We start from the raw sequence: 25,817 nt of genomic DNA on the forward strand, positions 1-25,817 counted from the left end.
TTGAGATTCAAGACTAAATCATTTTTCCAAGAATGACTAAGCAGTAGAGATTTTTGATGCCACGATATCTGCTCTTTGCCCTTTGACCAATCATCTTTTATTCAAATAGACCTATGATGCATTCAAACATCTTTCATCTTCAACTACCTTGTATTTTCTCTCTTAACTGTACCTTCATTCTTTCCTTCATTTGGCCATATGTGTTTTCACCAGGTCAACCTGCTTAAACCTCTATTGTTAATCAGTTTTCTTTGTTTAAAATTAAGTTTCAGGGCGCCTGGGTGGCTCAGTTGGTTAAGCGACTGCCTTCGGCTCAGGTCATGATCCTGGAGTCCCAGGATCGAGTCCCGCATCGGGCTCCCTGCTCAGCAGGGAGTCTGCTTCTCCCTCTGACCCTCCCCCCTCTCATGTGCTCTCTCTCTCTCCTCTCATCCTCTCTCAAATAAATAAAATCTTTAAAAATAAAAAAATAAATAAATAAATAAATAAATAAATAAAATTAAGTTTCATTTCTCCCTAGGGACTATCAAAAGAAATTCAATAACCTTTATGCATAGTGGCCAAGTCTTTCATAAACTTCTCCTCCTATATTTAAAACTCAGTCAAGACTATTCTACTGAAAGAACAGGGTTTTTAGTAAGATTCTTTTGAGTGTAACTCATACCTCTTATATATACTGCAAGTTGCTTAAGTTTTCTAAGTATTTAATCACCTTTGAACTTTCTATTAAGTTTTAACTTATGATTCTATTCAGAGCAAAAGTGATGTTATATAAAAAATGCAAGACGTGGAATATTTTTAACAAAAATTTTCTTTCTAGGTATAGTTCCTATCTTGATCTCAATCTCCAAGTAAATTGTAACACTTCTCATTTTCCATTTCATATCGATATTTTGCCTTTCTTACCCTAACATTTTGTTGCATCTGTTATTGCTCAGTAGACCTTTCCCTCAATTTTGCTCTAGAAAAAGTAAATCTCTTTAAGAACCAATTAAAAATCACCTCCTCCAAGGAGTCTCCCTGATCGTCCCAAGGAGAAGATCCCTCCACCATCCAAAACTTATAAATTTATTAATTCTGGTATAGATTCTACTTTGTAAGGTAGTTAATGGTACTTTTTATTTGTCTATATGAAAGAAATAGTCTTTTCTTGCCTACTACATCGGAAACCAAAAAGCAGGAGCTCTATCTGAGACCTACACTAGAACCTTCTCATATCTATCATGATGACTTCTATGCAGTAGAAATTCAATAGTCACTACTTGAAGGCAATCCATGTATCTCATCATTCATTTAACGTTGTTCTGAAGTCACAGTGCATTATACACTAAAGTAATATACTTTATGTATATTGTATATGTATAGCTTTACTTACTAAGGTAACATAGTATAGTATAGTATAGTATAGTATGCATTTAATGCATTTATCTTTACACTGATATCAATGCACCTTCTGATGACCTCTTCTTTTTTTTTATTATGTTATGTTAATCACCATACATTACATCATTAGTTTTTTGTGTAGTGTTCCATGATTCATTGTTTGCATATAACACCCAGTGCTCCATGCAGTACGTGCCCTCTTTAATACCCATCACCAGACTAACCCATCCCCGCACCCCCCTCCCCTCTAGAACCCTCAGTTTGTTTCTCAGAGTCCATAGTCTCTCATGGTTTATCTCCCCCTCCGATTCCCCCCCCTTCATTTTACCCTTCCTACTATCTTCTTTTTTTTTAACATATAATGTATTATTTGTTTCAGAGGTACAGTTCTGTGATTCAACAGTTTTACACAATTCACAGTGCTCACCATAGCACATACCTTTTCTTTGGATGCCAATTCACCAACTGACAAGGATGGCTTAACCTCCACCCCCCATTTTTTATCCTCTATTTCTTGAGTATTGTTCCATCTTCCTCATTGTTTCCTCCAGGTAATTATCACTGTTGTCTACTCCCTTCTGTTATTTCCACATTTATAGATAATTTAAGCAGAACATGGATAGTTAAACTGTGACTTCTCACCTAGTATAGAACTTCTACCAAGCTGTAAAAACAAAATCTCTTATCAGCTCTGGAACAATACCTGCAGTGATTTCCCAGCTGTTTGGTTAGACAGCTTCGTCAAAATGAGTTTATAGCTACTAGGAATGCCATGCAGTTTATTTGGGTTGTATTTTGTTTTGTGTGTTTCTTAGTATGGTCTCCCCCCACCTTTTAGAGTTCAGAAGAGCAATGGAGGAAATGACAGCTAATGATGCAAATCTTAATGCATTACTACTGGTATTATATATCAGAAATCAACAACTGTATAATTCTTGGGGTTAACCATCTTTAGTTAAATGAAGTTTCAATTTAAATGATGCTTTGCTAATTTTAAGTGTTAAGCATTTTTTTTTTTTTAAGAGAGACAGACAGTGAACATGTGTGTATGAGAGAGAGCAGAGGGGGGAGGGGCAGAGGGAGAGGGAGAGAAAATTTAAGCAGGGTCCATGCCCAGTGCAGAGCCAGATGCAGAGCTTGATCTCATGACCCTGAGATCATGACCTGAGCCAAAGTCAAGAGTCAGAGGCTTAACTGACTAAGCCACCCAGGTGCCCCAAGTGTTAAGCATTTTAAAGTATTCATATAATTTTATTTAAAAAAAAGGATTTGGGGCACCTGGGTGGCTCAGTCGGTTAAGCATCTGCCTTTAGCTCAGGTCATGATCCCAGGGTCCTGGGATCGAGCCCTGCATCGGGCTCCCTGTTCCTTGGGAAGCCTGCTTCTCCCTCTCCCACTCCCCCTGCTTGTGTTCCTTCTCTCGCTGTGTCTCTCTCTGTCAAATAAATAAATAAAATCTTTAAAAAACAAAAAAAAGGATTTTATCCTACTTTCAGAATGATGTGACTTCTATACCATGAATTCATGGCTCCTACACCTCCTTGACTATGTTGAACTTTGGCTGAGTATGTCATTCGAAAAAAATGTGATTTTATTACATACTGGAACTATGACCTTACAAGTAGAATATTATTTAACTTCCCCATGTCTTAGTTTCTTCATGTTTAAAATGAAGAATAACTTTTATGTCTGAACTTGGGAGGTGCTGCCCCAGTGGTAGGAATAATGGCTGCCAGTGGTGTAACAGAGCTGTTACCTGGAGATGTTGAGATGCAAAGGAAAATTCCAAAACACATGAGAAGGTATTTGCTGGAAAATTACTTGGTTGGAACCTGACAATCTTACCCAGTGAGGGGTCGTTGTCTGCCCATGAAAAGAAGCCGATTTGACATAAACTTCCTAAGGGCTAATGCCACGAGACTTCCTTGTATGAAAAACATAAGGCAAAGCTCTTCATTTTACTGACATGGGAAGAAAACCTACAAATCAAGATAATATATTGATTTTTATTTTTGTAAACAGATTATGAAGCAGCATCATTCTAATGTATCCATAAGAAGCCATTTCTGGGACACCTGGGTGGCTCAGTCGGTTAGCGTCTGCTTTCGGCTCAGGTCCTGATTCCAGGGTCCTGGGATTGAGTCCCCCATCGGGCTCCTTGCTCAGCGGGGAGCCTGCTTCTCCCTCTGCCTGCTGCTCCCCCTGTTTGAGCTCTCTCTCTCTCTGATAAATAAAATCTTTAAAAAAAAAGAATTAAGCCATTTCCTTTTACTTATGTCACACTGCCCTAGAGTGACAACCTGTTAATCAGATTACTTGGTAGATCTAGTTCTCCTTTAAATACAGGAATGCATAGACAACTATATATTTTTCATGGAGAAGTCTTTGTTTTCAGTTAACCAGACTTGTAATCAGATCATTCTGAATGCTTCATCTTTGGTCACCTGTTTGAATTTAAAATGTATGATTGTAATTAAAGCTGAGTGAAAAATTTTAAAAAAATAAATTAATAAAATGAAGAATAAAATTTATCCCCCCTGCCTTGTAGTTTGGTTGTGGGAAATAAATATGATAAACATAAAAATGGTGTAACAAATTATAAGCGTTTTGTAACTATTATAAATGAACACTCATCACCATGAATCGTGAACTTGACATAATCATTGTTTTTCTGGCCACTTCTATTATCTAACCTCCTCTTTTACATATTATCAACCTGTTCTTCATCTACATCAAGAGTCTGATAATTCATACCCACTCATGACAATATTTTCAACCATCCCCATGTGGACACATGCTCCAAACTACCTGCTTTATTACTTAAACTCCATTTATTACTAGAAATTTTTATGAGTTATGGTAATGCTGTAATTCCCCAAATCTCAGTGGCTTCACACAATAAAGTTTATATCTTGATTATCAAAATATATTTATCAGAGATCAAGGATGAGAGGGACGGGGTGAGGTTGTCTATTCCTAATCATTTAGTGACTCAGGCTGATGGATTTAACATCGACTTGTACGCCATTGACTAACTGGCAGAAGAAAAAAATGATGAAGAAGGTTCACCTGCTTATTATTTATCTAAGCCTGGAAGTTATACATATCACTTCCTCTCACTTTTCATTAGTTAGAGATACTCTTATAGCTCCACCTAGAAGAAAGTGGCCATGAAAACTAGTCCTGAGACAGATAGCCACTTTCCAGAATCAGCTCAACCGTGTGTAAGGGAATATGACATTTTGTTGTAGAACATCCTCCCTCCACGATATTAGGGTTAACTTCTAACCCAGGTCCTCACACTATTCTCTTATTTTCTGCTCATAGTCTACAGAGAATAGCAGTTTATAGAGTATCCTCAGATAAATATCTGCTGTCTAATGTCACCATATTTTCTGACATTGAGAAGACACTTTTTGGTATCATTTCATGTTAAATCTTCAATGGACTTTGCAAAGCAGCTCCTTCAAAGCTAGTTGTTTCCATTCAAATGTTTATTTCTGTATTTCTGAGTTAACTGAGCAAATTAAAATAAAAATAAGGCCTAATTGACCCACACTGATCTGGGTCCCCACATCAGTAGACATTTATTCAATTTCTAATGCAGCTTCTCTTAAGTTGTGTTATCTAAATAATAAGAAACTTTCCACAAGAAACTCCAAAGAAAGAAAATCACAGATATCTATTCTTATTCGAATGTTTGGCTATATTTAACAATTTTTGCATCCTATTTTTCATGAAAATCATTTCTATATTTTAGCATAGGTCTCATCATTCTCTCTTAAATCTCTACCTATTCTGTTAGCCCATTTACCTCAAACTCATTACAAAATTTTCTTTCTTGATTTTTCTCTTTAAATAGGTCTTTTGCTGGCTACTTTGGTTTCCCTTCTTTTCTCCACATTCTACAACCTATCCCTTTCATATTCTATCTGTGCCTTTAACTGTTAGACAGCTATCATAAAGTACAAATACATAAATCCAGTTGCTGACTCAACATCTCTGCTCTAAACCCGTGCTCTATGAAAATAAAATAATAATTCACTGAAAATTCAACAATCTCTCTACACTAACTCCAAAATCTATTCTATTTTTTGAATTATTTTCTTTTCTCACTACATTATTCAAGGAAACTAGCATAGTGCTAGGTATAAGCTTTGCATGCTATTAATAGATGTTGACTTTTTAATGGTATTTAAATCTGTTTAGAGTTACTGTGTGTTCTTAAAGTTATGTTAAGGGACATGGAAAAATAGGCTAGAATTAGAAAATATAATCTCTGCCACAATGTAGTTCTTTTAAAGCCTAGAATATTTAATTAATATGATGTCTCCGAAGTACTTTCTTTGAAAGTACTTAACTATAGACTATTTTTTGAAGTATATTTGACATACAATGTTACATTAGTTTTAGGTGTATATAACACAGTAATTAGACAACTGTATACATTATTCTGTACTCACCACAAGTGTAGCTACCATCCGTTACCAAATAACACTATTATAATACCAGTGACTATATTCCCTATGCTGTACCTTTCAACAGGGACTTATTCACTTCATAACTGGAAGCCTGTCCCTCCCACTTCCTTTTACCCATTTTATTCATACCCCCAACCCACCTCCCCTATATTTTGATGAAAGAGAACTAAAGAAATCAGTTTAACTAGAAAGAAATTCACTTTTCCTTATTTCCAATGAACTAAACAAAACCGTCTGAAATTCTTTTGAAAGTATATCTTCAGGTATGACACTTTTTGAAAAACTTAATACAGTTGCTACACACAAGTCCAAATTCTCAACTTAGATATGTTAGCTTGATACATTATTTTTTAACCTCAACTAACAGTTTGAACATACAGATATTGGCTAGTGAATAGCCTGATCTTATGTATCAACAACAAAATACTTAGCTATACTTTATTAGTGAAGGTGGTGCAAGGGGTGAAAAGAACATAGTGTGTGTCATACATTCATTCTGGATTAAGTTTGTCACACTAAATTGATATGGGGGAGGAAAAAAATACTACATTTCTAAGTTCTTTGGCTGGCCTAATAATTACATTGACAGAAGACAGATTAACAGGAGAAAAACAAACTTAATTTCTTACGTATGAGAGTCCCATAAAAATATGAGATCCAAGGGCAAGTCAGGCAGGTGAGGCTTATATGACATCCTGAGCTAAGGAATGGGGCTGGATATCAAGGGGCAGGGGGTAAGTCACAGAACAATAAGAAGAGCAGATGTTGTTGAGGTGCTCAGTCAGTTAAGTGTCTGTCTTTGGCTCAGGTCATGATCTCAGAGTCCTGGGATTCAACCCCACATTGGGCTCCCTGCTTAGAGGGGAGTCTGCCTCTCCCCTCCGCTCGTGCTCTCCCTCTCAAATAAATAAATAAAAATCTTTAAATTAAAAAAAGAAGAAGAAGAAGAAGAAGAAGAAGAAGAAGAAGCCCAGATGTTGGGTAATTAGATGTTTGCCTTGCCATATGGATAGGTCATTCATCTAAAATTTTATTTCTAGTAATAGCTCTTTTTCTGGGCCACACCCCCTATCTAAATTGTTTTAGACAGTTAAGAGAGAGGTAAAAGCTTTTCTTGAATCTGCTAGGTCTTGATTGCCTTCAGTTCACATTAATCTATGTGCCAAAATGGCACATTTTGGGGTGGTATATTCTGCTCCTTTTCACTGTAAATATATACATTTTCAAACATCATATGCTTTTATAGAAGATACTGTTAGAGAACAAATATAAAATGCACAACATTTTGACTCTCTTTTCTGGCTCCAAAACTAATTTAAGGCAAAAAATATTTCATTTACTTTTTTAAGGCAAAACATATTTTAAAATATTCTGACAAGTAATAAAAATCAAAGGCCTACTACTTAATGTAGGCCAAGGCACATCCTCATGCACTTTTCTTTGTGTGTTAGATGCGGGTTCTCAAAATTGTCTATTTGCCCTGAAAATTCTCTCCATAAAATTGAATATTTCCCTAATCACTTGTTTCCATGAAATAAAAATCATAATAGAATTATACAGAATTTGGTGTTCACTTTTTTTTAATATTTCCCAAACCAAATTAAAAAATCCACTTTCAGAATGCATTTTTTTATAGACTTACTTTGTTCTAGTTCTATGAAAGTTTTGAATTAGAATTTGGCTTTATTTCATTTGGTGTTAAAATATATAATCTCAGAATTTCTTTCCCCATGGTTTTAAACTATTGATCTTCTCTTACTAAATTCTTTTTCGGTTATTTTTTGTCTAATTTTTGTGCAATTTAAACTCATATTAGCTGAACTTAAACACATATCCATGTACATAATTCTCTGTGAAATAAATTTTACATCATCGATTTCTGTACTTATACATTATTCAAAAATAGGTATGTTATTCACTATAGAAATTAAATGTTATCTAAAATAAGTGATTAAAATCTATTAAACCTGAGGGGTGCTTGGGTGGCTCAGTCAGTTAAGCATCTGCCTTCAGCTCAGGTCATGATCACAGGGTCCTGGGATCTAGCCCTGAGTCTTGCTCCCTGCTCAACCGGGAGGGAATCTGCTTCTCCCTCTCTTTCTGCCCCTCTCCTCCAACTCGTGAGCTCTCTCTCTCTTCCTCTCTCTCTCTACCTTGCTGTCTCTCAAATAAATAAATAAATAAAATCTTTTAAGAAAAACTATTAAATCTGAAATACACTGGTAAGATAGTATAATTTCGTGGAAGGGCCATCACATTTGGAATAAAAAAAAATAATTTCCATTTGGAGCCACTATATATATTAATTTTGTAATTTTGAAATATCTATTTGACTTCTTGGTTTCACTTCACTTGTGTCTGAAAAGCACATCATAACAAACCTACTTTTCCTGGAGGAGAGAGGTTCTAATAATTTGTATGTATGAATGCGAAGACAATATTTTGGAACCACAAATTATTATATATTTAAAAGTTATTGGAGTTAATGTTTCCTTGCTTTACTTCCTAACAAATTGTCATTTGTAGGTCTTTCAACCTCTTTCTGTTGGTCACAGTAGAAATGTTAGCTTTAAGGGTATAAGATATTGGTAAATCTGAATAATATTAAAACATTTCCTTCTTCTTCCTTATTCCCTTATGAATCCTCCTACCCCCTTCTATGCACTCTCCAATATTACACACATGGCTCATTGTGGGCAATGAAATTGTGGACAAGTGAAATATCATTTGGATGAGATTTAGAGAAAATGTCTTGTCATCAAACACTCTAAATTCTTCACACATATGTTAGAGCAACCATACGTTTTTATACTAAACAATAGAAGAATGCAACTATTTTTGAAATGTAAAAAGACTTAAATAGATTATGAACATTATGGCAATCATGAAATAGAAAACATCTTTGACTCTCCATGTAAGGCTATTTAAACCTGTTGCTTAAGGCTCACTAAGATTCATTTAAATGGTATATATACTGTTGAGCTGTTACAATATATCTATAATTCTAACTATGGAATTTTTGTTTTATAGTTTCTTGACTACTCTCATATATCTTCTACATGGTCTCAATATTTGCATAATCCTTGAGTTTTCACCTAATAAAACTCAATGTTTTCTGAGACATAAATCTAAATTAAATGTAATAAAATGTATTCCATGAACTAATCCCTGTAAATAGCTATCATATCTAGTTCTATGCTATAAAAAGATTCAGAAAAGTAAAGTAGCTATTATAACATATCTAATTAATTTCTTACTTCCACATCAATTTTAAATAGTGAGTATAAAAAGTCTGATATGGTAAGAAATTGTATTTTATTGGATTAATTTTATATAGATAGAAAATACAAACGGGTGAAGGCTTAACATTTAAAATGTAATTTGGGTTTCTTTTCCTTATTAAAAATTCTAGAATTGGAGCTTTATAAGATATTATACTCTATAATGAGTAATCTTCATGTCTAATTTAAGAAAAGTTTTTAAAAGCTCTGTCATATTTCATAAACTATAGGAACGTGATAGAAGGAAAACAAAAATGGAGAGAAAGAAAGAGTTAATTATCAACTTGGAAATTTACTTTGCAAATACTAATGAAATTGAACAGCAAAAATCCATGAGCACACATAGGTCCTGTCAATGATAATATGTGAGACAAACTTTAGACAGCAAATATTTAGATACATAGTGTTCATAAAGGACAACAAAAAAAATACTACACAAAATAATTTGACATAGAATTTTTTAAAGGTTGACCAAAATAAAATAATCAAAATAAAGTAACACAAATTAATGAATGCTAAAATATCTCTTAATTAAGATATTGAAGTTCAAACACAAAGAAACAATTCTATAAGCATCCAAAAAGAAGATTCAGATTAGCTGAATAGAAAAAAGAAACAATAGGTTCACTTGACCAATAGACCTCTTCTGATGAACATTCAAGGCAAAAATCACCAAAGGATCACAGATTCTAAATGCAGATGCCAAAAAACTGTAATCGAAGTTTTGGTTATGCTTCAATGATGTTGTGCATGAGCATGAGCAACAGAAACATCTCAAATGTGCTTGGCTTGGCTAACAAACACATAAGAACAAACCCCCAATCCTGACTTCCTAGGATCTAAAGGATCACAGTGAAATACAGTGAAATTTAATGTTGGGAAGTGAAACAACAGGTAGAAGTATAGCAAGAAAATATACTAAAGGCAGAGAATAGAGAAATTTAGTGATATAATTTAAAGTTGAATACAGAGAAAGTAGCATTCAGTAACATTACAAACACCAAATATATAGAAGATAAGAATAGTGGATATTCAGTGATGGAAGGAACATGCATAAGTACGTGTTTTTCTTAATGAAATAATATAACATATATAAAAATTGGGAACAATGCAAATATAAATTGGCATAAAATAGTAAAGAAAGAGATTTACATCTTGTTGCTAAATTAATAAAATTGATAAGAAAATTTAAAGATAGAGAATATCATCTATCTATCCATTTACTCACCAAAATCCATATTTTCACTGGCAAAAATTTGTAAGTGGATATTAATTATAACTTTTGGTTTGGGGTTCTCAAGCCTAAACTTAGAAACAGTTGCATCCTTCTACAGTTTAACATGAAAACCATATAACTGCCCTAAATTACACAGGAAAAAATTTGCAGTGTCCACTTAAACTACGCTAAGCTACTATGAGACAGGTTTTGACAGTCTTAACTCGTTACTCACCTAGACAATTTTAATTAGGAAAGACTAGATCTCTGACTTGAGGATACTGAAGAAACTGGGGAGGCTGCAGAATAAAAATGTCTTTATAGGGCTTTAGCAGATACCAGGGAGGTTGAATCCTTCAAAAGGACCAAGGCTGCTTCTTTCCTACTTTAATTCCAGTGACTTTGACAACTAAGAGAAGCACATAGGCTATTTGGCATAAGTTTTTTTTGGCATTTAGAGATTGCTATTAATTTACAAGCAAATAATCTAAAATCAAGATGCTGGCTGGCAGAAAGGAAAAAGGAACTACCTAGAGAACTGCCTACATGTTTCAAGTTTGGTCAAGCAAAGACACTTGCATGCTTCTGTGAACCTGATTTAGTCACTGAAGAAGGGATCTGGAGGTGAGTTATTTCACAAGTATCCACCCTTAAAAGAAATGCATTGAGAGGAGTAGACCTAGAAGACAAAGACAAGGAGGAGGAGATCATAAGTTAAAGATGAGGAGGCATTGCCCATATCAGGGAACTATAGTCCAAAGTACCCAGAAAAGAGATTTATGAGGAACCCAAAATGTACCCTATAAGAGAAAGCATTATCTTTGGTGTTCATGATCTGCTGGATTGCATCTCATCTAGTTGTAAAAACCCTTTCCCATTAGGCCTAACCCCAGGGGTCCACAGACAACAGCTTGCAAGAGGGAAAGAAGGAAAGAGGGCAAGAGAAGAGACCAGTCATCCCTTCTTCTGCATTCACTACCACCTTCCAGCCTAAAGTAGCATCAACTTGAGTGAGGGATGAGAGTAAGGGATTTGGGGAGTAAGCTGGGTTTGTTTATTACCTGAGACTTACTGCAAAAGCCCAAGATTTCATCCAGATGTTTAAAAGAAAAAAAAAAAAAAAGGCAAGTCAAAGGAGCAAGTTAAAAGGATCAACCCTAAAACTGAATAAATTTGCTTTAGCCTGTATTTTATCAAGACCAGCTCATTCAATGCACTAGAAAAAAAGTAGAGTAAATATTGGGCAAACAAACAAACAAATAAATAAACAAAACCTTTCAGTATTTTCCCAGGAATAAACAAACCATAGAAGGAAGAATTAGAATGAATTTTTTTTTTACTCATCTCCATAATGTTTAGGAATAGAAGGCCTATAACCCTGTAATTAGCATTAGTATCTGTTAATAAATGAACTCTGTCAAAGCAAAAAGGGAAGCAAACAAGACTTTGAGAGTACTGTAATAAGGCAAAGAATCCAGAACACAAGTTGAGTTCAACTTATAATGAAACAAAGTGCTGGAATGTTTTTAATAGCTGCAGCAGGCGGATCATAGGCCACCTGTGTTTGTCAATTAGCCTTTCCCAAAACACAAGGAAACTTTTTCATATCTTCACAACTGGAGGTCATTTTATAGCTTGTAGCAAGGCATCAACAAAGTTAGGATCCTACCCTCCCATGGAGACCTTGAGATAGTGGCATTATCTTCTTTGATCATTACATTTCAAGAAGATGGCTCTCAGGACTTGAGAAAGGCCTTCCTGGGTTATAAAACTGGAAGGAGACTTTTAAATGATCTATATTTCAAAGGGGCAGAGAAAAAAAATTACAATTACTTTTTTTAAAAACTAAATGCTCTAAAAAAAGGGAAGGGATTGTATATTAATGCGTAAACTGCCTTTTAGTATGTGGTGGACTAACATCTTTCTATAAATGAATCTTAATATTCACTTTTTTACACTTTTCATTCATGTAGCTTTCACTTACCTTAGAGATGAAAGGAGCAGACCGGATAACTCCAATGCATTTACTTAAATAAATCCAATATTAAAAAACTCAAAGAGCTGAAAAAAAATGTGTTCCTAAATAAAATATTTTAGTAGCAAATATACAGATCTAAATAAGCTCTACTGAGATTCAAATAAGTGAACTGGGAGATCAAGTGCCAGAAACATCTAAACCTTAACACAAAAATATAAATGACTAAAAAAATGAGGGATAATTATTTCACTTTTCTGTGAAGAGATTTGAGATTTGCCAATTTTTTTTAATTCAATTATATCCTTTCTCTGGCACTCATAATTAAACATATATAATTTTACTTTTATCTGTAAGCAATATTTCAACTGTTTCCCCTCATAAGATACATTATTCTCTCTTCATTACCATTCAATTCCTTCTCTATGTCTCCTTTCATGGGTTAAAACATTTTGCAAACATTTGTGTTTTTTTAATCTTCCTTTTCCCTAATTTATTTTTTTTTCCTTTTCTTATCTCCAATGAGTCTGTATTATTGCAAAAGCAAGTAATTGAACAGAAACAGAATAACTTTAAAAAAATAACTTTTTGCATGTTTAATGATATGGGATTTAATTCAGTCAAGTAGGTTTAAGGAAAAGGGTTGGATAGGGATGGAATTCAGAAGGCTATGCGTGATGCTCTTGTCTTGTGCAACTGACTTAGGTGATATGATCTTTGGGTCTGGCTGTTGTTGCCACTGAAAGTGTTCAACAGTCAAGTTTCCCCAACCTTTTGTAAGAACAGAAATAGATAAAGCAGCATAAAGCATAGCCTATGGTACAAATTGGCAAGTGAATGCATTTAATGAAAACTTATTTGCATCCAAATATGCTGCAAAGGAGGATGAGACATTTGGTTTTACCTATCCAGCTTCTGCTTTTCATGAAAGCTTACTAGAAGAAGTAGAAATGGGTACCAAATATCAATTGATTATATGCAATACAGCATAGCCTTTGTCTACTCAACATTTTAATATACCCATCTACTTATCCCTAAATTTTAACACAATAAAAAGAGTAACAATTCATCTTTTGTTCAAGAAAAAAAAAAAAGCTCAATCTCTCCCCAAAATGGATGAGCAAAGTTTTATCAGTCTTTGTAGTTCTTTCTTCATGAGAGTTATTCTACCTCTGGTTAACTACAATCTCCCCTACATCTTCTATAACTTAAAGGAAAATTATCTAATTAGTCACCAATAACAATCTTTACATAAGATAACTGGTAAAAGGAATAACAGGAAAAAAGATAATTGCTTTATGTACAAAACATACGCAGACCCAGTAAGGTAAAAAATATGGATAACTATTATATTCTCTATTTTTGTACTTTGTCATAATCTTATTTATAATGGTATTTTACTGCTTATTTCATATGTCCTAAAGTCCAAAATAGTTTTTTCAATCAGTGATTTTTAATTGATGGAGTAACTCAAACTATTATATATGAAATATCTGAGTGTTGAGGGTGTAGCTTAAATGAACTACTATAATTGTTTATTAATTTTTACCACTGGGCATGAGAGTCATGAGTTATCCCAAATAGTTCTCTAGACACGAGATATATTCCTACTGCCTAATCCCACTTGCCTTGATAATAATTAATTATCCCAGATAATGCAGTAACCTCCATTGTGCTCTATTTGTTCAACGACATGAGGAACTTATATTTTGGGGGAGGGGACTTCAATATCCAGTTCTTTTAGAATCATTGTTGTGTCTCCTAATGGAAGCATCTTCCTGAGTATAAAGGCCTCTGGATGAATGGAGTCTAAAGATTTAGGAAGAGAAGAAAAAAAAATGTAGAAACGAGTCATTAGATATAATGGTGAAAGGAGCCATTTCTACTTCCATCGCTTGGCTCTCAGGTCCATGCACACTGGTCATGGGATAAATGGCCCCATATATAGTTTTCTGGTTTAGAATATAAACCATAACCTTTAAAAGAGTACTCAAGCTTTATGGTATCTTGAGATTTTCATGGAATTAAATAAAATGATCTTAAAAATTGTTTTAGTTTATTCATTTGTACAAAAACCTGAGAGAAAGATTTGAGTGCAAGTACTTTATTTGGGAGATGATTTTAGGAAGCAAGAGTGAAGGAAGAGGGATAATGAAGAAAGGAAAAAAGTATTCATAAGAAGAGACATGTTTATGGTTTCTGTTTGTGGGTATGGGAGGTGGGGTCCATTCACTTGGCTAACCAGAAAAGTACAGAGAACTGTGCACCGGATTTCTGGGAGTCTGGAGTGTTTCTCTACCATTTTTATTCACTCGTTCTCTGAGGATGAATCCAGGGGGCACTAATTCAGGACTGCACAAAACTTGGGCCAAACAGGCTGTAGGTGTTGCAAAAGTTTGGGAGCTGAAAATGGAAAAATCTTAGATAAGATCTTGACTTTGTCTAGGGTCTGACAGTGACAGGTATATCTACATTCCCAAGGATCATCTAATATACATGCTGCTGGAATTAAAGTTGGGCCAAGGGAAAGTGACAGAGTGTAGCAGAAGTATCTGCAACAAAAATTGGGGATAAATAAGAATAAATGATAGTGCTATTAAACCACTTAGTGAAGAAGTTTCTTAAAAAGATATTAAAATATAGGGGCGCCTGGCTGGTTCAGTTGGTAGAGCATGCAACTCTTGATCTCAGGGTTGTGAGTTTAGTCCCCATGTTGGGTGTGGAGCCTAATCAAAAAGTTTTTTTAAATAAAAATATATTAAAATATAGAGAGTAGGCACTAATCAAATTAACTTAGTTTTGATATAAGAATATATAAACCAATGAAACAGAATAGGGAAACCAGAATTAAATTCCCAAATATGACATATTAATATAGATAAATACAGCAAGTTTGATTCAGTGGAAAAGGATACACACTTTCATAAATGGTAGCAGACACATGATATTCAACAGGGAGGGAGAAAAATGAATTCCCAGTCTTCATCATAATCAAAACTAAAATCCAGATGAATAAAACATTTAAATATATTTTAAAAAGCATCAAAATGTTACAAGGAAATCTAAGACACTGTATGAATTATTTGAGTATAGAAAGTCATTTCTAACCAAGAATAAAAATCAATAAACTATTAAAAAAATAGATATTTGATGAAAATAGATATAAATAATGTCAATAAACAAAAACATAATAAAAATATTGTATCACAGCAGATAAAATTTCTGTCCAAATTTCTTATTAGAAATTAATCACAAAAATGAATAATGAATACAAATGGCAGAAATGAATTGATATTACGAAAAGGAAAATATTTAAAAAATTGATAAGAAATTAATAGATGCTCCATTTAAAGAGTAATCAAAGGTGAATTGTAGTTACATTGTAATATCTCAAAAATTGAAATATATTTCAAAAGTAGAGATCATTCAGCTATTCTACTTTGTAAATTTATCAATTACAAAATACTTAAATGAAATCATATTTATTGTTGCATTGTTTCAAGAAATGGAAACAAAATGAAGGACAACAAAGAAATAAAATTGGAAAAACTGAAAGACAATACCTTAACCAAATTAGAAAAGCAATTAAAATCAATAAACTATTTAAATTTTTACAAAATTTATGATGACAATTATGTAGACAGTTTTGAGCTAATTATCATAGCTCATCTGTGTGTAGAGATGCAAGACAGCATTAATATGATTGAAGTAGGCACAGATGGATGATGTACCCATAGAGAAAAATAGCATAGTCATATGGATTCAGTTAACTGAAGAGTAAGATTGGAATGAAATTATATATGTAGTAATAATGAACTATTTGCCATATTAAATTTTTCTTGCTGAGAACAAGATATATAGATCATACAAATTAGAACACATATACTGAAATATCTTCTAATAATTGCTATTATTTTTATTTTTCTGATTATATAAGCTAAATATATTATTAAAGTTAAATTACAATGGCTTTTTAAAAAGTAATTCCAAATTTTATTTGAAATTTTACACTTATTAGAATAACTGAGAGAATCTGAACCAAGAAAAAGGTGATAATGAGGAAATTAAAGACTCCAGATATATAAATATTACATATTTATATTAAAAAGTATCTGACAGTCTTTCAATAAGGAATAGGAAGATAGGAAGGGCATTTGCAGATGTAATCAAGTGAAGAGGAGGCCATGCTGGATTAGTGTGGGCCCTAAATCAATTCACTAGTACCCTTGTAAGAGGAGACACAGAGATAGACACACATAGGAAGACCAATGAAACAGAATAGAAAGCACAAAAGGAAGTCACTGTCATATACAATGTAATGTATAATAAAGGTAGCAGTTTAAGTTATTTGAGAAAAGATGAAATACTATAGGTAATATTGAGACTTTTTGCTGGTTGTTGGAAGCATAAAGCTTGGCTTTTCTCATTACACTACAGGAAGGAAGGAAGGAAGGAAGGAAAGAAGGCAGGCGGGGAGGGAGAGAAGAGATGTAATACTTAAATATAAAAATGAAAGAGTAAAAGTATTTAAGGGAATTATATTTTATAATGGGAAAGCCCTTTTATTATGATATAAAATCAATAAATTGCAAAGGAAATTATTAATAAACTTTACTACAAATGTGATAAACATATAAAAGATAAAGCTAAAGAAATTTTTAACAAAAGACAATCTGGACAGATAAATGTTACTGTTCCCTCTGGATTTTGTAATTTCAATTATTTTTAATTTTCTTAATTATGCTTTATAGATTCTGTTTCTATAGTATATCAGTTAAAAAGCAGCATATTTGTTTCCAAGGGCATCTACAACAATATCTTACAAACTAGATGGCTTAACATAACAGAAATCTGTTCTCTCAGAGTTCTGGGGACCAGAAAATTGAAATCAAGTTGTTTGCCCTGAGGGAGAACCTGTCCCATGCATTTTTTTCCTAGCTTCTGGTAGCTGCCAGCTGTAGTTGACGGTCCTTGGCTCAAAGACACATCACTCTAATCTCTGTCTGTCTTCCTATGTGTGTCTATCTCTGTGTCTCCTCTTACAAGGGTACTAGTGAATTGATTTAGGGCCCACACTAATCCAGCATGGCCTCCTCTTCACTTGATTACATCTGCAAATGCCCTGTTTCCAAGTAAAGTCATTTTCATAGATGCACAGATCAGTACTTCAATATATCATTTTAAAGGACACAATTCAACACACAACATAATGTAAATATAACGTATTTTTTTTCCCCAAAAGCAATGTTAGCCTTCTGTTTGTGTCATCATCACACTAAGAGTTTATGGAACACATGTTAATTAATAAAAGTAAGTACTGATATATTAACCCTGTAAGGCACTTTTGAAAGCATTCATCTTGACTTCTGTCCCTTGGTTTATTATTAGTTGCAGTTATTAATATCTTAGGTATGTAGGGAGGGTAAATTATATTACAGATCCACGTAATGGCTGTGTATTGTGTGCATACATGTTCATATGCAAGAAAACAGTGTATATAAAATTCACAGCATGTATCTAAAAATTGCTTTGAGGGTGGGAGGAAACTTCAGGAGTTGATCGATATGTTTATGTCATAGATTGTGGTGATGGTTCTGCAGATGTGTACCTTGCTCCAAATTCACCAAGTTGTGCACATTAAATATGTACCGCTTTTTGTACATTAATTATTTCTCAATGAAGAGGTTTTAAAAAATCGCTTTGAGCGATTCATTCTTGCTTGTGGTGTTTTCCTTAAAAAATAATCTAGAATTTCTGAAAAAAAAAAACCCCACACAAACCTTGTATTACATTGTTTAATCTTCAATAATGCTCTTAACAATGCCCCCATCTTCCAGAGTACACTTCCTTTCACACATTCTCTAAATGGCATGGGGTTCATTTATACTGGGTGCAACTTGAGGTGTTTTTCTATATCACAATAAATAAATGTCAATATGCCTTGTAAGAGATTACATAAATATTTTCAAACCTTTCAAACCTGAGTTACTAATTCCATATTCCAGAGATTTCTCTCACTGATATTTGCCGTAACAGAACCATGAATATTAGAATAAAGTGTTCACAGATACGTCGTTTTTAAATGCTTTAAATTTTTTCTCACATACATATGCGTGAAAATTCTTAATAAGAAAACAATAAAAAAATCTTAATAAGAATAATGGAAGATGATGCTTGTTTGTTGTTAACTATTCATAAACGAATTTTCTAGAATAATGAAGGAGAATAGTTATTCGCAGTATCATTTTTTACCAAGACTTTTAGCATTACATACCAAACTGTAGACTCACTGATGCGTCCTAAAAATCCTTGTTGAAGAAGCGCTGCCTAGAAAACCTACAAGGGACAGAGAGACTACATCTGAGTGTGCTGGGTGCCGGAGAACAGAGGGGAGGTGGTAACCCCTGTCAATCACCCAGAGGTCTGTGTTTAATCTGAATAGAGAGCTCTCCTCACTGAGAGCTTGAGTCCCTTTGTCCCTCACAGGCATGCTTTTATCGCCAAACCTCATGACAGAGAAAAAAAGTACAGGGAGGTCCCTTGCTGGAATTCGGTTTTTAGAGCAGCTGTGCACAAATTTAAAAATCGTTCTTTGATTTTTCAATTTACTCTCTTCTAAGGCTGATAATGCTTGAGGGTTGTGCTGAAAAGAGATTAGAGACAGGTAATAGAAGCAACGGAAGAAGTGACACTTGTTTTTTGCTATGGTCAATATGAAAAATTATCCTACTTTGATGAATGGAAACCTGGTGTGCTGAGAAACACAGAAATATGGAAAAATGTAAATTACACGGCCCTTTTATATTCAAAGGAAAATTCAAGTTATGTTTAGAACTGGGCTCTCTCCAGATGCAACTGAATGACAAACCCTTTGTGTCCACAAAGAAACATTTTCTATAGACAGAAAAAAAGGAATGAGGCCTATATCTTTATTTCTGTTTTTTATGCTGTATGGCAAAACTTTTTGAAGCCAATCGTTTTTATGTACAATAACTGCTGGAGGAACATTTCCCAAACTGTACTCTGAGAAACTCCTGTTTTCTGAGAAATATTACAAGGAGCCTCTAGTGACAAACTGCCAATTAAAAACAAATGTTAGTAACATATTTTTCTAATAATTTGTTTTTAACATGTATGTGATTACTTATATACTTGTTCCTTAATTGTCTAATAAACAGCCCTCTGGGAATTCCAGAGCATAAAGGAGAGATGGAGAGACAGCCTGCTGATTTGAGGTCAGATACTATGATAGACAAACTAACAGATAAAGTGCATTCACTACAAGCTAGCCCCTGATCAGAAGTTCTTGCATGTATTAATTCCTTTGATCTTCACAATGTAAAGTAGGTGTTAAATTAATTAAACATGGAGGCCATTCAACTGAGGTGGCTTTCATGCCATGGCAGCCTATGCAAGCAAATCCAAATCTAAGCCTGTAGGTGCCACTGGGTTATGAATTGAAACCTAAGGACAATCGATCACAAACAGCTAACGAGGCTTTAAGCTGCAGAAAATCAGATGATTTCCTTGCTTTGTTTTTGCCTTTTCTCTATAGAAGTCTTTCTCTAGCTCCTTGTGGTGGACCACTCCTAACTACTTCTGGTTTGGTGCTGCCTGATTCCAATTCATTTTTGCTCAAATAAGCTCTTAAATTTTTTAATATGCCTCAGTTCATCTTTTAACATAGGTAATGTAACTATCATCATTTTACAGAAAAGGTGAGGCAATACACCCCTTAGTGAAAGGACTGAAATTTAAATAAATAGATCTGATTAGAGGCCAAAAGTAAGCCTCTCTAAATATCATCACCTGATTTGTAATGAAGGTACAAAGTTGGCTAGATTTAATAAGAAAAAGATATTCTTTTCAACAAAAGGTAATAGAAACAATTGAACCTCCAAAAGCATAACTTGAACCTTGATTCAGAAGTTAATAAAACTTCTAGAATGAAACATAAAAGAAAATATACATGCCTTTAGATTCAGCAAGGACTATCTAATTATGTCACCAAAAACATGATGTATGAAAGAAAAAAAATAATTTGAACCTTATCAAAATTAAGAAAAAACTTTTGCATAGTCACACTCTTAAAAGAATGAAAAGATAAAGTGAAAACTGGGAGAAATATATATAAATCACATTTATGACAAAGGATGTAAATCCAGAGTATATAAATAACTGTTAAAATCAACAATAAGATGATATAAACAGATAAATTACAAAAATATGAAGAGACATTTTGACAAAGATGATGTACTTTAGGGGTATCAAATAAGCATATGAAAATACGCTTGACATCATTAATTATTGGGTAAACAGAAATTGAAATAAAAATGAGATATCACTACCTACTCATTAGAATAGTTAAAAAGAATTTTATTTTATTAAAATAAAACTGACAATACCAAGTGCTGAAAAGAGGTAGAGAAACTGAAACTCTCATACATGGTTGGTGGGAATGTCCAAAGTTACAGGCAATTTGAAAGAGAGTTTGGCAGTTTCCTGATTGATTGATTGATGTATCTAGATTTATTTATTTATTTTAGAGAGAGAGAGAGCGAGAGCAAGCAAGCAGGGGAAGAGGCAGAGGGAGAGAATATCCAAGCAGACACCTGTTGAGCACGGAGCCCAACACAGGGCTGGATATCACAAACCACGAGACCGTGACCTGAGCCAAAACCAAGAGTCATATGTTTAACCAACTGAGCCACCCAGGTGCTCCTCATGATTTATTTTTAAGCTTTGTTCTTGAATAACTATTTTATTTTTTTATTTTTTAAAATTTTTTATTGTTATGTTAATCACCATACATCACATCATTAGTTTTTGATGTAGTGTTCCATGATTCATTGTTTGCATATAACACCCAGTGCTCCATGCAGAACGTGCCCTCTTTAATACCCATCACCAGGCTAACCCATCCTCCCACCCCCCTCCTCTCTAGAACCCTCAGTTTGTTTTTCAGAGTCCATCATCTGTCATGGTTCATCTCCCCCTCCGATTTCCGCCCCTTCATTCTTCCCCTCCTGCTATCTTCTTCTTCTTTTTTTTCTTAACATATATTCCATTATTTGTTTCAGAGGTACTATTTTAAAAATGGCATTATACTTTGAAATATATATATTTTTGCATAAAGTAATTTATATAAGACTTGTTTTCAGTAAGAAAGGTAAACTAATGATGCTTCATTTCACAAGCTCTTCTTATGGGTGTATAATGTCATCTTAAAAGTTTCCTTTGGTTAAACAATTTTAAGAAAAGCTAGCAAGGGGTAATAACAAGAGAAAGAAATATAATCTGATTTATGGGCAAGAGGAAACAGGCTTCTATATATGGAACGACAAATACAAAAACAGCAATGATGTTTACAATGCGTAACCATAGATTTATGCTAAAATCACTGAGAGATATATTCAGAAGGCTCCTTTCCTTGATCAGTTTTCCCACTTGCCAGCCAGTATTCCTTGCACTTCTCAAATGCTTCTGGGAGTCTGAAGGCAATCTGAGCTCAAGTTGAGGTAGGAAAGCTCAAGGGACTCCATTTTAGAACAGCTCCATCTCTGCTGTTTTTCTGCTCGTGTTCTATATATTTACCCATGTTCTATATAGTGCCTCTGAATGAGTCAAAGAAGCTATGTTCCCACTTCAAGGGGGAAACAAGGAAGCTAATCATTCTGAGTTTTGTTCCAAGCCCCAAACACCTGATAATAAGAAGAAGAGCTGGATCCCAAACATGATCCAGGATATTAGCTTCAAACAAAACTTTGGCTGACACTGGCATCAACACTCATCAGTACATGTGGAATAACACCTATTGTTCACCTGATTCTTGCCTTTGATCAGATCTTACCCTGAATTCCTGAAGGAACGCGTCCTTTTCCAATACAAACCTCTAACCCCAAGCAACAAACAGACTCATCCTTCTTTTCTTTCAGAGTCTCCAAGATACTCCATCTACTATTCTCTACCTGTCACTTACGCTATTCAACGAACTCTGCCTTCACTTTTGCTGGCTCACATTTTATTTCTACCCTGCGCAATGCCAGGGACCCCCTTGGCTGGTCTTGTGGGAACCACCTCTGGTCCGCAGACCCAGCCGCCTGCATCAAAGTCACTACTGTTACTACCACACATGTGTCTTTTCAGATATAAGTCTAGGCAAAAACTGAGATGTTAATGCAGGTAATTACGGTAAATAAAGAAGGCAATAGTTCTCTGCTAGAAAAAGGTCAGAAATGAAATTTCAAAACAGGTATCTTTTCTAATATTTTGCTTTTGAAGCATCCTCCTTTCTTTATTCACCCATGTTTTGATTTCTGCTCTCTGTTGGGTATGTGAAAAAGTTTGAAAATGTTTTTTTTCTTTTTTCATGAAGATAGCAGGGTGCCATTTATAACTCCCCAGTAAATACAATTTATGTAAAATAGCTAATATGAGAGACAAGGCAGCAAATAGTGGAGTCAATTGCCTCACAAAATCCTCAATTCTATTATAAAAAAACACAAGCCAAGAAGAAACTCCCTGTGGTGTAACATAAAGATCAATTATTCATTTGATTAGTGTAAACTGGCAGGAATGACATTATTTGACAAAATTTTGTTTATATGATTGAAGGAAAATGAAAAAAGAAATCAAATAACTTGAATAGAAAAGCTTTATTTACATAAGAGGCTTATGAAATCCATGCTATGCTTTCAGTCAAAGCAAAGCTTCCATCAATGTATATTTATGGTTATTTAAATTTTCTTTCTCTATATACATTTCCTAGAAAGAAGACACCTCAGCTTGATGATTCCAAGGGCTATTTATGCTTGATATACAAAGGCTTTTGATTTTTTTTTTACAAAATATTTCCTGCATTATAGTGGATATATAGAGATAAAATAAAAGCCATAAATTATAAAGTAATCCAGAAATCAAAGAAACAAAATACTATAAGGGAAACCTCTTTTGTTGTATTTCATTTTAAGAATAACCTTTCTGTGGGTAGAATGTTATATATATTCATTTAAGAAAATCATAAAAAAGCATAATAAAATTAAACTTACTATGATATTCCAAGTAATTAGACATTGATTACATTTAAATGTGTAGGTCTGCAGTCTCTTTTAGCCTAAATAGTCTCATTAATTGGAAAAAATTTTTTCTCTTTCCTTTCCTCTATCTCTTTCAATTTCTATTTAAAAAACTCTTCCTCACATCATCAGAACTCATAAAAAAGCTCTAATTGACCTCTAATCATTACTTCCTCCAGTTTTATGTTATCTATTAAACATATGTCTCTTTCCACATTTTCACTTTTACAAATAGTACAAAATATTTTACACATCACTTTTTATGCTTGTAGAATGAATTCCTAAAATTAAATTATTGACAAACTTATGAACATAATAATCATTTATTTTATATTGGCAGAGTAAGCTCAATAATTTATGCAAACTTATAATCACAGGTTTCCTACAATTGCTGATTTCATGGTGTATGATTATAAATTACATAGAAAGATAATCTTTGTTTCATCAATAGGAAAATCAATTTTATAATTAATTTCTAAACAAAGTATTACTTTTGAATTTTAACATTTTTAAATTTATTATTGGAGAAGTGTATCTTTTTCTAAAGAGTTTGTTCATGCATTTTTTTATGAGTACTCTCCTTTCTTCTTTATGATGTGCAAGCTCTTAATTTATAGATGTCACAGTTTTGGGTTATAAATGTTACAAATGTTGTTTTGTTTTTAATAAGCTACTATTTTACTTGTGCTTTAATTTTGTTTATCATGAGGTACAGAAATGTTTACCTGTTTACTGAGTTTTGTTTTGTTGGGCCCAGAGACAACTTTCTTTTAAACAAAAGTTTTTGGGGATTTGTCATATAATTTATATCGATATAACATTTGGCAAAGCTGATTCAGATATCCTATTATGTTCATTACCTATATTCTTTATCTAACACTTCTCTATTTGATCTACCAAAGTTCAAAGAGATGTGTTAAAACTATTAATACTTTGTTTTCTACATCTAAATTTTTTTTACATATTTGGGAATCTCTTAGTTTGATAGAAAAACAAAAAAGATTCAAAACTATTATAGCTCAATAGCAAGTTAATTTTAACATGATAATAAAGACTTGTTTTATTGAACATAAAAAAATCTTATATTATGTTACAGTTAATCAAATCTTGTATGAAAGAAGAAAAAAATAATTTATTGGAATTCCTGATATAGCAACAGAAAACACATCACTGATATTCACTACATAAATAGAATAAAGAAAAAATTACAATCATTTTAACAGATGGAGAAAAGCAATTTGATGAGTTTTCATACATCCTGTTTGTAGGTATCTTCATTTGGATTCCTCAAATGCTGAGTCTGAGGCAGGGACCTGGGGACAGGACATTAATTAAGAAGGTGATCCCAGGAAGACAGAATGAGAGAGTAGAGAAGTGAAGCACAAAGGATGAAAAACTGATAAAGAAGGTGTAGCAGAGCTGATTAATGCCATCTGCCACTGTACATCCCAGACCTTTTTTAAAGAATCCTATAAAATATGACTTAGAATAGTTTCTCCAAAGGATGAGAGACTCTGACAGAAGATGAGTTCTTTGACTCTAACAATTTTCCATTCTACTAATGTGTGAAAAATATCCTATCATCAAGTTGAGACTAAATTAAATGAAAAATAAAATCTATTACTCAATGATGTAGCACATCACAATATGGTAAATCAACAATTCCAAGTGATCTCTGATCATAAGTAGAACCCTTTCATTGAATAGGGTCTCATCCTCTCCAGAAAAAAAAAAGGGGGGGGGGGCCTTTTACACAGTTTCATATTTCTTTCAGACTGAACTGATTATAAAATTAAAATACTCTGATATTTCTAGTATTATACCAGCTAGTTATCATCAATAGTTAAAATGAGATTATACCTATGAAATTAATATAGTTATATTCAAAGAGAAAATGTTGGCATAATTATCTAAATGAATAAACATCCTGTTCTCAGGTGAATTTTGTGAAAGAAAAAAGATCATTTAACTGGCCATCAAACCTATGTGAAAATGAATATAGGTTGTTTTTCTTCTCAGAAAGCAGTGTTAGGTTATTTTCTTCATTTTTCTTCATGGTTTTCATGGCATTTTAAACCTGCATGTGCATTCTGTGTAATGCACCTGAGTAGAGGCTGCAATGGTGGGAAAAAAGCAAAAGCAAATGGAGTGACAGCAGTTATAAGAAAAGGTGGTAAAAAAAGAAAGAAGAAAGAAAGAAAGAAAGAAAGAAAGAAAGAAAGAAAGAAAGAAAGAAAGAAAGAAAGAAAGAAAGAAAAAAGAAAGAAAGAGAAAGAAAAAGAAAGAAAGGAAAGAAAGAAAGAAAAAGAAAGAAAGAAAGGAAGGAAGGAAGAAAGAAAGAAAGGAAAGAAGGAAAAAGAAAGAAAGAGGAAGAAAGAAAAAAGAAAAAGTGGTAATGGCTAAAGA

This window comes from Halichoerus grypus, chromosome 14, assembly GCF_964656455.1.
Source record: "Halichoerus grypus chromosome 14, mHalGry1.hap1.1, whole genome shotgun sequence".
Lineage (NCBI taxonomy): Eukaryota > Metazoa > Chordata > Mammalia > Carnivora > Phocidae > Halichoerus > Halichoerus grypus.